Genomic DNA, 10,572 nt, shown 5'->3' on the forward strand with positions numbered 1-10,572 from the left:
GAAAATACCAATTCCTAAAATGCATATGTATGTTTCTTTATTTTTAGGATTCAGCCCCTGGCCAGACCACTCTGTGAGTCGCCATGGGTATAAAAGGGCCCTTTATTAGAGATGGCACACAGGGGTCCTTCATAAGGCCTACACGAGCACTTTATAACATCTGACATAAGCATTTGTGAGTGTGGTTACCAATGCTTGTGGTTCCATCACTGAGGCTGCATGGCTGACGGGGTCCAGTCCTATGGGGTTGGAAGGCGCTCTCTCTCTCTCTCTCTTTCTCTCTCTCTCTCTCTCTCTCTCTCTCTCTTCACTCCTCTTCAACCAGTAGAAAGAGAAAGAGCGAGACAGAGGGAGAGAGAAAGAGAGAGTGAGAGAAAGAGAGAGAGAGGATAAAAATAGAACCAGAGGGAAGGCAAAAAACTAGCAATGTGGGCACAAAAACATAAAGAAGCAGTTGGATGAATACTGTGGACTTCATATAAAAGCTCAGAGGAGGCTTTGGCCAGAAAAATGCAGCTACTAACCATTGTTAGCCAAGACTGCATTAGAGCTATGCAGCTGCAGGCCAGCAGCTATCATCAGCTATCATAATGTGTTATAGAAAGCCATGTTAGCCAAGGTCTTGCAGGTCAGGGATGATAGATAACTTGCTACCTGTTTTCAGGTCATGCCTGTGTGTTTGTGTTTGCGTCCCTGTGTGTGAACATTCCTTGCGTGGCCAAGCATCAGAGCTAAGTGCACAGAAGGGGTCAGAGGAGTGCTTGAAGTCCAACTCAGTGAACCCTGGAAGGCATGTTCATCCCTCATCATTACCTTGTGCTGAAAGATCACAGTAAGACGGAGGGAGCAGGCTGCCTCTGCCGGTTTTTGCACCATAGCATAGACGGTTTTCTCTAGTTCGCAATCCCTCATCCATCCCTTAAACCCTTATTTATCCATTGACTGAGACATATAATATAACCTATTCTCTTTCGGTTTGTTGTATTTCAACGCTAAAGACTGTATTGCAAAGTTATTTGTTAGTTATGTCTAAACATAATATCTAGTTGTTCACAAGCTATAACAAATTAACAAATGGACAATTAAGAACTTGTTGCACTGTTGATTTCTTCATCTTGTTTGGCTCTGAATGTTTCACAAAGGAGACCGCATGGGAAAAGCAAGGCGCTAAGTCTATTTTCGGGCCCAAAGAGCCCCGGCACCGTGGGGGTGAAACTTAGTTTTCATGACATTGCAGTGGTGGGCTCCACTCATCTTCATGGTTGTGGATTCTAACCCCCAATCCGATGATTACTCTGTCTTGACCATTCCAGCGTGCGTTGTCATACCTGTGGGTTGGATGGGAGCAGCAGAAAGTTAGTGAATTGAAGTTGAGTGTTTATGGTGTGAGAGGCAGCCGCGGGGCTAAACGGGGTCTTAGTGGAGTCTGTCACGGTAGGTTTGGTGAGAGAGGCAGACAATGGCTCCCCTGGTGCCTCTGTGGTTTTGGGCTTCTGCGGTCAGAGTCGATCTGGGCGCTGGTATCACATGCTTTGAGTTAGATTAAACTGCTAACCTATATGTCCGTGGGCCCATGCTTCTGGTTAACAGCTAGCCAGTCTATATGTTGTGGGCTTGAATTAGCTGCTAACCCAAGCCCATGGGTTCCTAGTGAGACCAAGCTCTGTGAAGTTGCTGTGTGGGCTCTTTGCTGGTTGAATGTGAGCCCTTGGTTCTGGTTAGAGGGAGTTGGCCTGAAGAGCCAAGGATGTAGCAGACATGCACCGCGGTGGGAAGTATGTGGTAATTATTGTGTTCAGGACTGCCATCTGTCATCTCTCCCCTTCTAGATATTTACTGGACCCACATTCCTACTGCTGGGTTGGTGGATAGGATGCACTTTGTATGTGTGTGTGTGTGTGTGTGTGGTAAATGTATGCATGCAGTATATAAAGTGGTGTATATGATGTATGTATACACCAGATACTATGCCCTAGGCCATCTTCCATCATTATACCTCATTGTCCAATTCTCCTCTTTCTCTCTCTCTCTCTCTCTTTCTCTCTCTCTCTATCTCTCTCTCTGTCTCTCTCTCTTGCTTTTTCATGTTCTCATGGTTTATATCCCCTCTAAAGATTCAGTTTGTCTTTTGGAGTTATTTACATTTTTCAGAGACGCAGTTATTCATTGGATATACAAATATAACTCAGTCTGTTTATGTGTTGTGTATATGTTAGATTCCAAACATTCTCCTTGTAATGATGTGCTAAGCATTGGGTGCATTAGTTGTGCTGGACAGCGAACAGAGGAGCAAATGCTTTTTATTGGAAAAACAAAATCCTCTTTGCATTTTTGGTCTGTATAGTTACACAAAGTCTCTCCCAAAACAACAAATAAGTAACATTTTCTAAGTTGAGTTCGCTCTCACTGTTGGTTTTATGTGTACCTGTCATGGTGTGAGCTGGCTTCACCCTCCTCACGTATAATGTGAGCAGAACGCTTGGCTATGGAAATGGAAATCTGTCAAGAGCTTATAAATGGGCATTTGAGTTTTCTGTTTGTGCTCTATAGCTGGTAGAAATTGATTAAAAGTTTGTGTGAGCTGATTTGACTCTGCAGGGAGTGATGAATAAATGAATACAGATGAATAAAGACAGATGCTTTCCTCTCTCTCTCGCTCTCTCTCTCTCTCTTTCTCTCTCGCTCGCTCTCTCTCTCTGATAAAGGAACACTGGTCCTGGACTCAGGAAGGAGTAGCTTTAGTGGCATCGCCTGTGGAGCCAGAGCTGATTTAGGGGATTATTATAATCCAGTCAGCTAACAAAGATATTCTTTTACCAAGCGCTGGGGAAGCCTGTAAAACTGTTACAGTGAAGAAGGAAATAAAGCAGCAGAGAGACAGCGGGACGGAGAGAAAGACAGACAGAGAGGAGAGACGGGCTGTAGGACAGGCAGACATGAGGCATGCCTGGTATGACTAGTTTAGCCAGATTTGGGCCTTTTTCTTCTCTGGACGTCCTGTCCCTCTCCTGGCGAGAGGCAAGGGCGCTGCTAGGAATGCTGGGCCTCTTAAAAAGATAGCCCTCCCCACCCTGATATGACTAATGCTGCATTCAAGTGATGTGGGGTCGTACTTTTCTCTAAGTCGGGAATACGTCACAACTCGGCCATCCGAGTAGTTGCGTTCACGTGCTTTACGGTCGGAAAATTGTTTCCTCCGTAGTCATCAACTGTTTACACACATTGCCAGCCTTCTAGGCTAACGTTAGCAATCGAGCTAGCGATAGCCTAGCTAGCAAGCAATCTTGGGCTTCAGGCAGTTATGAATGTAAATGCCACAGGAAATTGAATGCCGTAGCACTATAGTTATCAAGGAATATCCATGTCTTTTAAATTCGGCTTTATTGTATGAAATGAAACTGTTCACGTACGACTCTACGCTCTGTTCAGCCATGTTGGAAAGAGTGATTACGTCACAACTCGGCCAATTGGTGCTGCATCTAATAATGTGTTCATGTTGCACTTCCTGGTCGGAAACTCGTTTAGACGGTGAATCAGACACCAATTGAATGCAGGGTAACAGTACCACATCACTTTTTCGCTCTGCCCCGTCCACTTCCCCCTGCCTCCCCGACTGCCAGCGCCCGTGGACACATGTCTGAGTGTTTCTATCAGCGGCTGGATGTCCATGCTTGGAGGTATCCACACAGGTCTACCTGCCATCCCCGGGCAGGCTTTGATGTGCGGTGATGTCAGAGGAACAACTTGCCGTCTGAGAGCTGCTCTTGGCAACAGGCCAGAGGGGTTGGTCGGCAAACCTGCCACGAGTCCCCTGTAGTGTGTTTGTTGTTGAAAATATATACAGCAGGCAAGGCCCAACCAGTGATCTTGGCTGTCATGGTGGGACCCTCGAAGGAGTCTGTGTTGTTATAGGAAGGGTCCCAAGCCACGGCATTAGCTCTTATTCCCCACAGCCTCTCATGACAAACCAGCAGGCTACAGATGTGGCTTTTCCACACATACAAGAGCAGAGTGGTTCAGACTAATATTTTATAGACCTGTAAAAACAGCACTGTAAACAGAGGCTTCACTGAGCAACACATGAGGGTCTTGGCCTATAAACCAACAACTCAAAGAGGCAATGCTATTTGTGTGCGTGCGTGTGTGTGTGTGTGTGTGTGTGAAGTTGTGAAAAGTCAGTCATCATGTGGCTGAGTGTTTATGTTATTGCAACCCCCATCTATAAAACTAGATTGACATATGACATGCCGCTTTACTTCACTCTCTCACGGACCAGAACCTGTCTACTATAGGAGTCTCTGTGTGTGTGTGTGAGTGTGTGTGAACTCAGCGGTTTATAAGACCTGGCAGTAGCTGCCGTACATCCATAGTGCTCAGTGTAGAGGGAGTCTCTTGCCCTGTGTGAGAAACATCTTTTTTGACATCTCAGCTTTTTCTTAAAGGCCTGTGTTTCTCAAACCAATAAACTTTATTTGTTGGCAGGCTCGCTCACTGTTTTCACTATCAAAATCACACTTTTTTTTATCTAAATCAAATTTTTCTGTGAAATATAGTTCCCTGAGTATTCTCAGAACATTTAATTCCTAGAAAACAGGGTGCTAAATCTTTGGAATGCATTTGAAACCAAAATGTGGGCCAAATGGATTCTACGAAAGTCAAATCCGTACTTGGAAACAGATCAACGCCAACACTCTTTGGACACTATCAATAGAGCATTATAGAAGGAGATAGGACTGGGAAGGAGGGGATGGGGGGGCGGAGGTGGGGGTGATAACAATCACATCGCTCGTGTTTCAGAGTGTTGAGATGAATGATCGGCGGGGCGAGAATTCTCCCGAAGTCAGAAAGTAACCTTAATGGACGAGGTAGTAAATTCTGAGGCAAGTATTGTTTTATGAGACACACATACGCACACATGAATGCATGCACTGCCGAACAAAGCCAAGCATGAGTGCCACCACACATGAATGGAGATAAATGCACTGAGTGCCTGAGGTTTCCAACGTGGCTGCGTTATATGAGTAAATGATTAATCCGCATAGTTGGACCCTGTCTGCCATCCGCAGCGGCATACTCCCAGGCCACACAGCTGGTACCAATTTGCGTGCCCCCGCCACATCGCGCTCCAACTGCATGTGTAGGAATCATGGCTTATCGCTGCAGTAATTCACTCCTTCCTCTCATGGCGAGGCTATTCTTAGCCTTTCTGCCTCTTTATTTTTAGTCACGGCTGCTTCTCTCGGTCATTGAAGTGGTCGTGAAGTGGTGTGTCAGGGCCGCTCGGCTCAAAGCAATAACTGTCGCACTGGATCCTGACACTGTCATGAGTCGCCTGTCGGGATGCCTCCTTCACCAGAGTGGCAACCTCCCTACCAACACAAAGCTGCTTCATGTTGCCTTGTTCCTCTTAAAAGCTCCGGATGTCACCACAGACCTTGATCGGGTAGAACCAAGAATGTCTCCTTTGTTGTTTTGTTGTTGTTGTTTTTTTTATGTGTGTGTGTGTGTGTGTGCGTGTTTTGAGTCTGCCCCTCTGTGCATCAGCGCTTAAATGGCATTTTACACGATGAATCTGGGCCCTATTAAAGCCTTGGCAAATGAAAACACAAATAAAAATAGACTCTGATAAATTTCCATTTGAGCGTGTCCCCATCAAAGAGATGAAAGTGGCGGTTCCCAGGACATGTTGTGCATGTTCATGGTGTGCCGGCCCCCGGGGCGACCTCTCAGGAGGATGGATGGCCCGGGGCTCCTCAGTTGATGACCTCATTCACCTTTTGGAGGGAAATGAACTCATCTCCCTGTCCTCGGTGTCTTGGCTCATCCAGGTTCCTGGGTGGCCTGAGAGCCACAGGGAACATGGAGTGCATCCCAGATTAACATAATGGAGTTAATTGATCAACTGAAGTTCAGATGGGGGACAGTCCTTGAATGCACTCACTCCACTTCTGTTTGTTACTCACTGAGGTCCAGGATTACCTCACTCCATTCATTACTTCATACCTGAATCCTAGCTGTCGGGTCACATAACCAACAGTTTATAAGCTCAACCTATTATGTTTTGTCATTTTAGATGGCAATGACGGCTCCCTTTGTCTCCTTCTGTCGACTTTTTCTCAATACTTGTATCTCTGTCGGGGTCAACCAGGACACCGAGTGCAGACAGACAGTTAGCTTTAGCTCTTGAACAGTCAAGATGCAGGTGGAACAAATAATTCTGAATAAAGCTGTTGAGGCATGAAGAACAAATTGGTTAGAGTTAATAGATCATAGACAGGTTTCGGTCAGAAAGCAGTGTAATGAGGATTGTGCAACTGTAACACTCATTTGACCTACATGGAATGCAACAAAATATTTACACAGGTTATATAAGCAAATACAAGAGTATACTCTACAGTGTAATATCCACAGTATAACTTCCAGGCCCCCATTTATTAAGCTTCTAAGATTACAGGTAATGCTCTAGCATCACTTATCAGAATCACTTAAAAGCCTTCTGAGCCCACCTGTCCAGGGAGTGTGCTCCCCGGTGCAATTTTTTGCAAAATTTTTATTGCATTTTAATGCATTTTTAGAGAGCATTTTAACTTGACTAAAATATCCTCAGCATGAAATTAAACTCAGATAGCTAAAACACTTGTATCCTGATGGTATGTTGCTGACAAAGGTATCGACTTCACTTTAGAAGTGGTAGAGCCATTTAAGTCGGGGGGTCTGGGGCTCCTCCCTGTTTTTTGCACACTGTGCAATTTTATGCATTTTTACATTATTTGGCATGACTGGTGGCACCTCTAGTACAGAATATTTATTTTACTGTCAGAACCCAATGTCTGATGGTGTTTTTATCATTATTTACCCTCAAAAACAAATTAGGCAGTTGGACAAATACTCTAATAACTTCACAGAAACACAATGTATGCACACATGTATCACAATAATCTTATTAACATTAAACTTAAATTGATGAAATTAAAGATCTTATAACAGTAAGTATTTTTAGGCAATATATGATCTATATTTAAAAGTTATCCTCATGAAGTGTATATGCAAATGTTCTTCAGATATATCTTGAGCTAAATTGTGAAGAGTAGCCTACTGACAGGCCAAAAAATGTCACCTTTCCATTTCTCATTCATGTTTTTACTGCACACTGCAATGAACCCCTAGATGGCAGTGTTGCATATAGTGTTGCTGTAGTTTTATTGTGACCCTGTATGCATGATTTATTCTCACTTTTGTGCAACATTAGGCGATATCACCATATACAATCCCATACTTGCTCCAAGACTGATTGGAGCATTGCATTACAGCTTTTAATTATTATAATTTGATGGAATATTTCCATACCACTTAGCATTAACAGCCGCATACATAAAATAAAACACAAAAAAGTCTATAGTGATGCCATGGGTATGCAATGTCCTGTCTGACAGCTTCTGCACCATTGTGGATTAGGGGTTTGGTTGGTATGGCTGTTTGCTGTCACCCTGACTCCCTCAGTCTCTTGCTGTCTTTCCTATGATATTGATGGAATGGACAACATTACCTTTAAAAAAAAATACAATTCACTTGTTTCATATTTTACTAGTATCTCCCCATTTGAAGGTGATCATACCGGGGCATCATTCATATTTTCTCCCACTTTGTCTCAACTTCCTCCTGCTAGAGGAAACATGACATGACAAAAAAGAAATCAGCTCTCAATCATCCATTCATATTTATTTAACAATGGCCTGGATGAATGCTTGATTCTGACTGGCTGGAGGGGTGTTGATTAATTTCAGATAAACACATATGACATAGTAGTCCTCACCACTTTGAGACTTTGAGACACTTTTATATGATGGCACCAACAACAGCTTTAGCTTTGTGTTAAGGAAAACCAGGAATACTCTTATTTTAGCCTCATTAACTTTCTACATCACCTACTCACCTCAACTCTGCTGGCCTGTCTCCTCTCTTCTGAGCTGATCCTCCTGCCTCCATTTGGCTCTGTTAAATATTAAAATAAAAAGCAGTGCATGCATTCAGAAATTACAAGACTAATGGCTGTCTATAGGCAGCTTTTTAAATGACTATATTTAGATTAACTCAAAGACAATACATGATACACCACTGCAACATATTTAGCAACGATAGATAGCTACATATTCCTTCACTCTCCTTGCCAAGCTAGCTAGTAAGCAAACTTCAGACTGTTAGCCATTTCAGTTACCAGGATGGATAATATGTTAGCTAGCCAGTTTAGAAAATTGCCAAGGAAAATTACCATTACAAATCTATCTGTCTACAAGTTAAAATCATTGAACAAATTGTTTTATCACTCACATTGGGTTGGAAATACGACCATTTGTCTATTTTACTCTTTCTCAACATATTCAAAACACAACTTGGCAGCTCCGCAGCTCAGATTAAACTGTTTGCGCCTGTCATCCGATTGTGTGTTTGTGTAGTGTGGCCCGGCTTCCCGACTGGGTGGAGTTTTCCATTTTTAAGTGCTGCGATTGGCCCGAAAACGTGAAAACGAACCAAACCAGTCGTTGAAAAGTGGTGGTGGTAAGGACAAAATCATGTTAAACTGTAATTTTATTGGCTGAGTGGGTTAGTGTGCGTTCAAAGCAGCAAGAGTTACAGCTTGTGACTTGTCTAAGTGGCCAAAAACATTGTACAACCACCATCACTTCTCTGTATCTATTTTTTTCAGGGATTAAAGAAAAAAAATTAAGCGGAATGTGTGTTCTGTCGTAAAATTCACTCCTCAAATGTCTCTCCGGTGTGCTCCGACCCATTGACAGCCCTGATATAGAGTTGCTTGGGACCGAAGAGAAAACTCGCCTCGGTTCTGCACAGCTATTCTAAAATGCCGAACCCCCTGAACTTCTCTAAACTTTTACTCTAAACTACTTTACAGCGCTATTACAGAACAGTCCGTAAAATGCGAGACCCGGTCAAAAAGCCTTCTGTTTTGGAGTTTGGGATGGATTCCCACCACTCTGGGAGCTGAAAGAGTGTTTAAAAACCCACGAGTGACAACAGACAGCGAGAGAAACCAAAGTCTTGCTGAATCTTCGTGTCTGCTGTCAAAACACTTTTCTTTGAATGGCATGTATACTCTTGGTGCCAAATGTAGTCTTCACGTTCATGAGTTCTCTCTTTCCTTCTGCACACATACACACAAACACACACACACGCACACACACAATATATTCTACATGATTATTGCCCCAGTGCTAAGGCCAAACTTCAGTAGCAGAATAGTAAAGTGTATTGATGTGGATGCTTAAGATGCCTAGACTATTCATCCTTCATTCTATCTCTTGAACCCCGATCTCTGGTCAGTCACCAACCATTAAGCTGTATGATTGATGTCGATGCTTGAGCTGACTCCAGAACTGTTATTAGGTTAGTTTTATACAAGCTCACCAAGCAGAAGTGCCTGCAGGAGGAAGGTAGTTAATCAGCTGCTTCTTACATGAATGAGCCAAGACGCTGTTCATCCTTCATCCCATCTTTCTTCATCCATCCATGCAGGCCACACATTGAGCGCTTAAGAGATAAAGAGGGAGAGAAGGTGGGATGTGGGTTGAGATTAGATATGAAGAGAGAGGGGGAAGGATTGCAAAGCAAAGCAAAATAACAGCCAACTTTCATTGCCCAGCCAGTCGAATGAGCCACGAGAGATACTGTATATATGGGCTGAGAGATGAGAGAGAGGCAGAGAGGAACTGAGGTAATGCCTAATGCCCTCCTGCTTACTGGCTTATGTAGATCAGTGCTCCCTCATTAAAATATCTCCACAGGATGAACCTCATCCTCAGCTTGGGGAGCAACCGCAATCTCTCCAGAGCCTTCATATCAGCTTTGTAGTACTCCAATAATTTATGTGCACGCGCGAGTGCATGTGTGTTTGTGCAACTGCACAAATGTGTGTGTGTGTGTGTGTGTGTGAATGTGCATGCATAAGTGAGAGACAAGGAGAGAGGGAACAGAAAGAGAGAGAAGCTAAAAGAGGGTTACTCAAGGTAGCTCCTGTTGTCGTAGATAAGCTGCCACCGAGCGACTGTGTGCAGGGATTTGCCAAGGTGCCATTTTTATTATCAGAGTTGCTGTTAATTAATTCTACCTGAGGAATATTGGATTTGGAAGCTTGGAGCAGTTGACATATTGACAGATACTTGAAACAGATGAAGTTCCTCACTTGCGTATTCCATGATTTGAATTCGTTATTGATCATGGTGTCAAGGTGTGTGTGTGTGTGTGCGTGCATGCATGCGTGTGTGAGCGTGTGTCTGTGTTCATGCCAGCCTGGGTCTCAATAAGGGAAGGCATAGCAGTTAGGGTTAGGGTTAGCAAATGATCCATAAACAATCTGAAACAGACAGAAGCCAATTTAAAACCTAATTTGGGCCCTAAATCATTACCCCTGTGTATGTCGGGCTCAGACCTCTCAGAGCATTTTGTGTGAGTATGTGTTTGCCTGTGTGCGTTTATGTGTGTATATATGTGTGTGTGTGTGTGTGTTGCCAGCAGTGCAATTCTTCCTGCATCTGGCCAAGCACAACACTGGCACGG

Source organism: Centroberyx gerrardi, chromosome 16 (assembly GCF_048128805.1).
Source record: "Centroberyx gerrardi isolate f3 chromosome 16, fCenGer3.hap1.cur.20231027, whole genome shotgun sequence".
Taxonomy (NCBI): Eukaryota; Metazoa; Chordata; class Actinopteri; order Beryciformes; family Berycidae; genus Centroberyx; species Centroberyx gerrardi.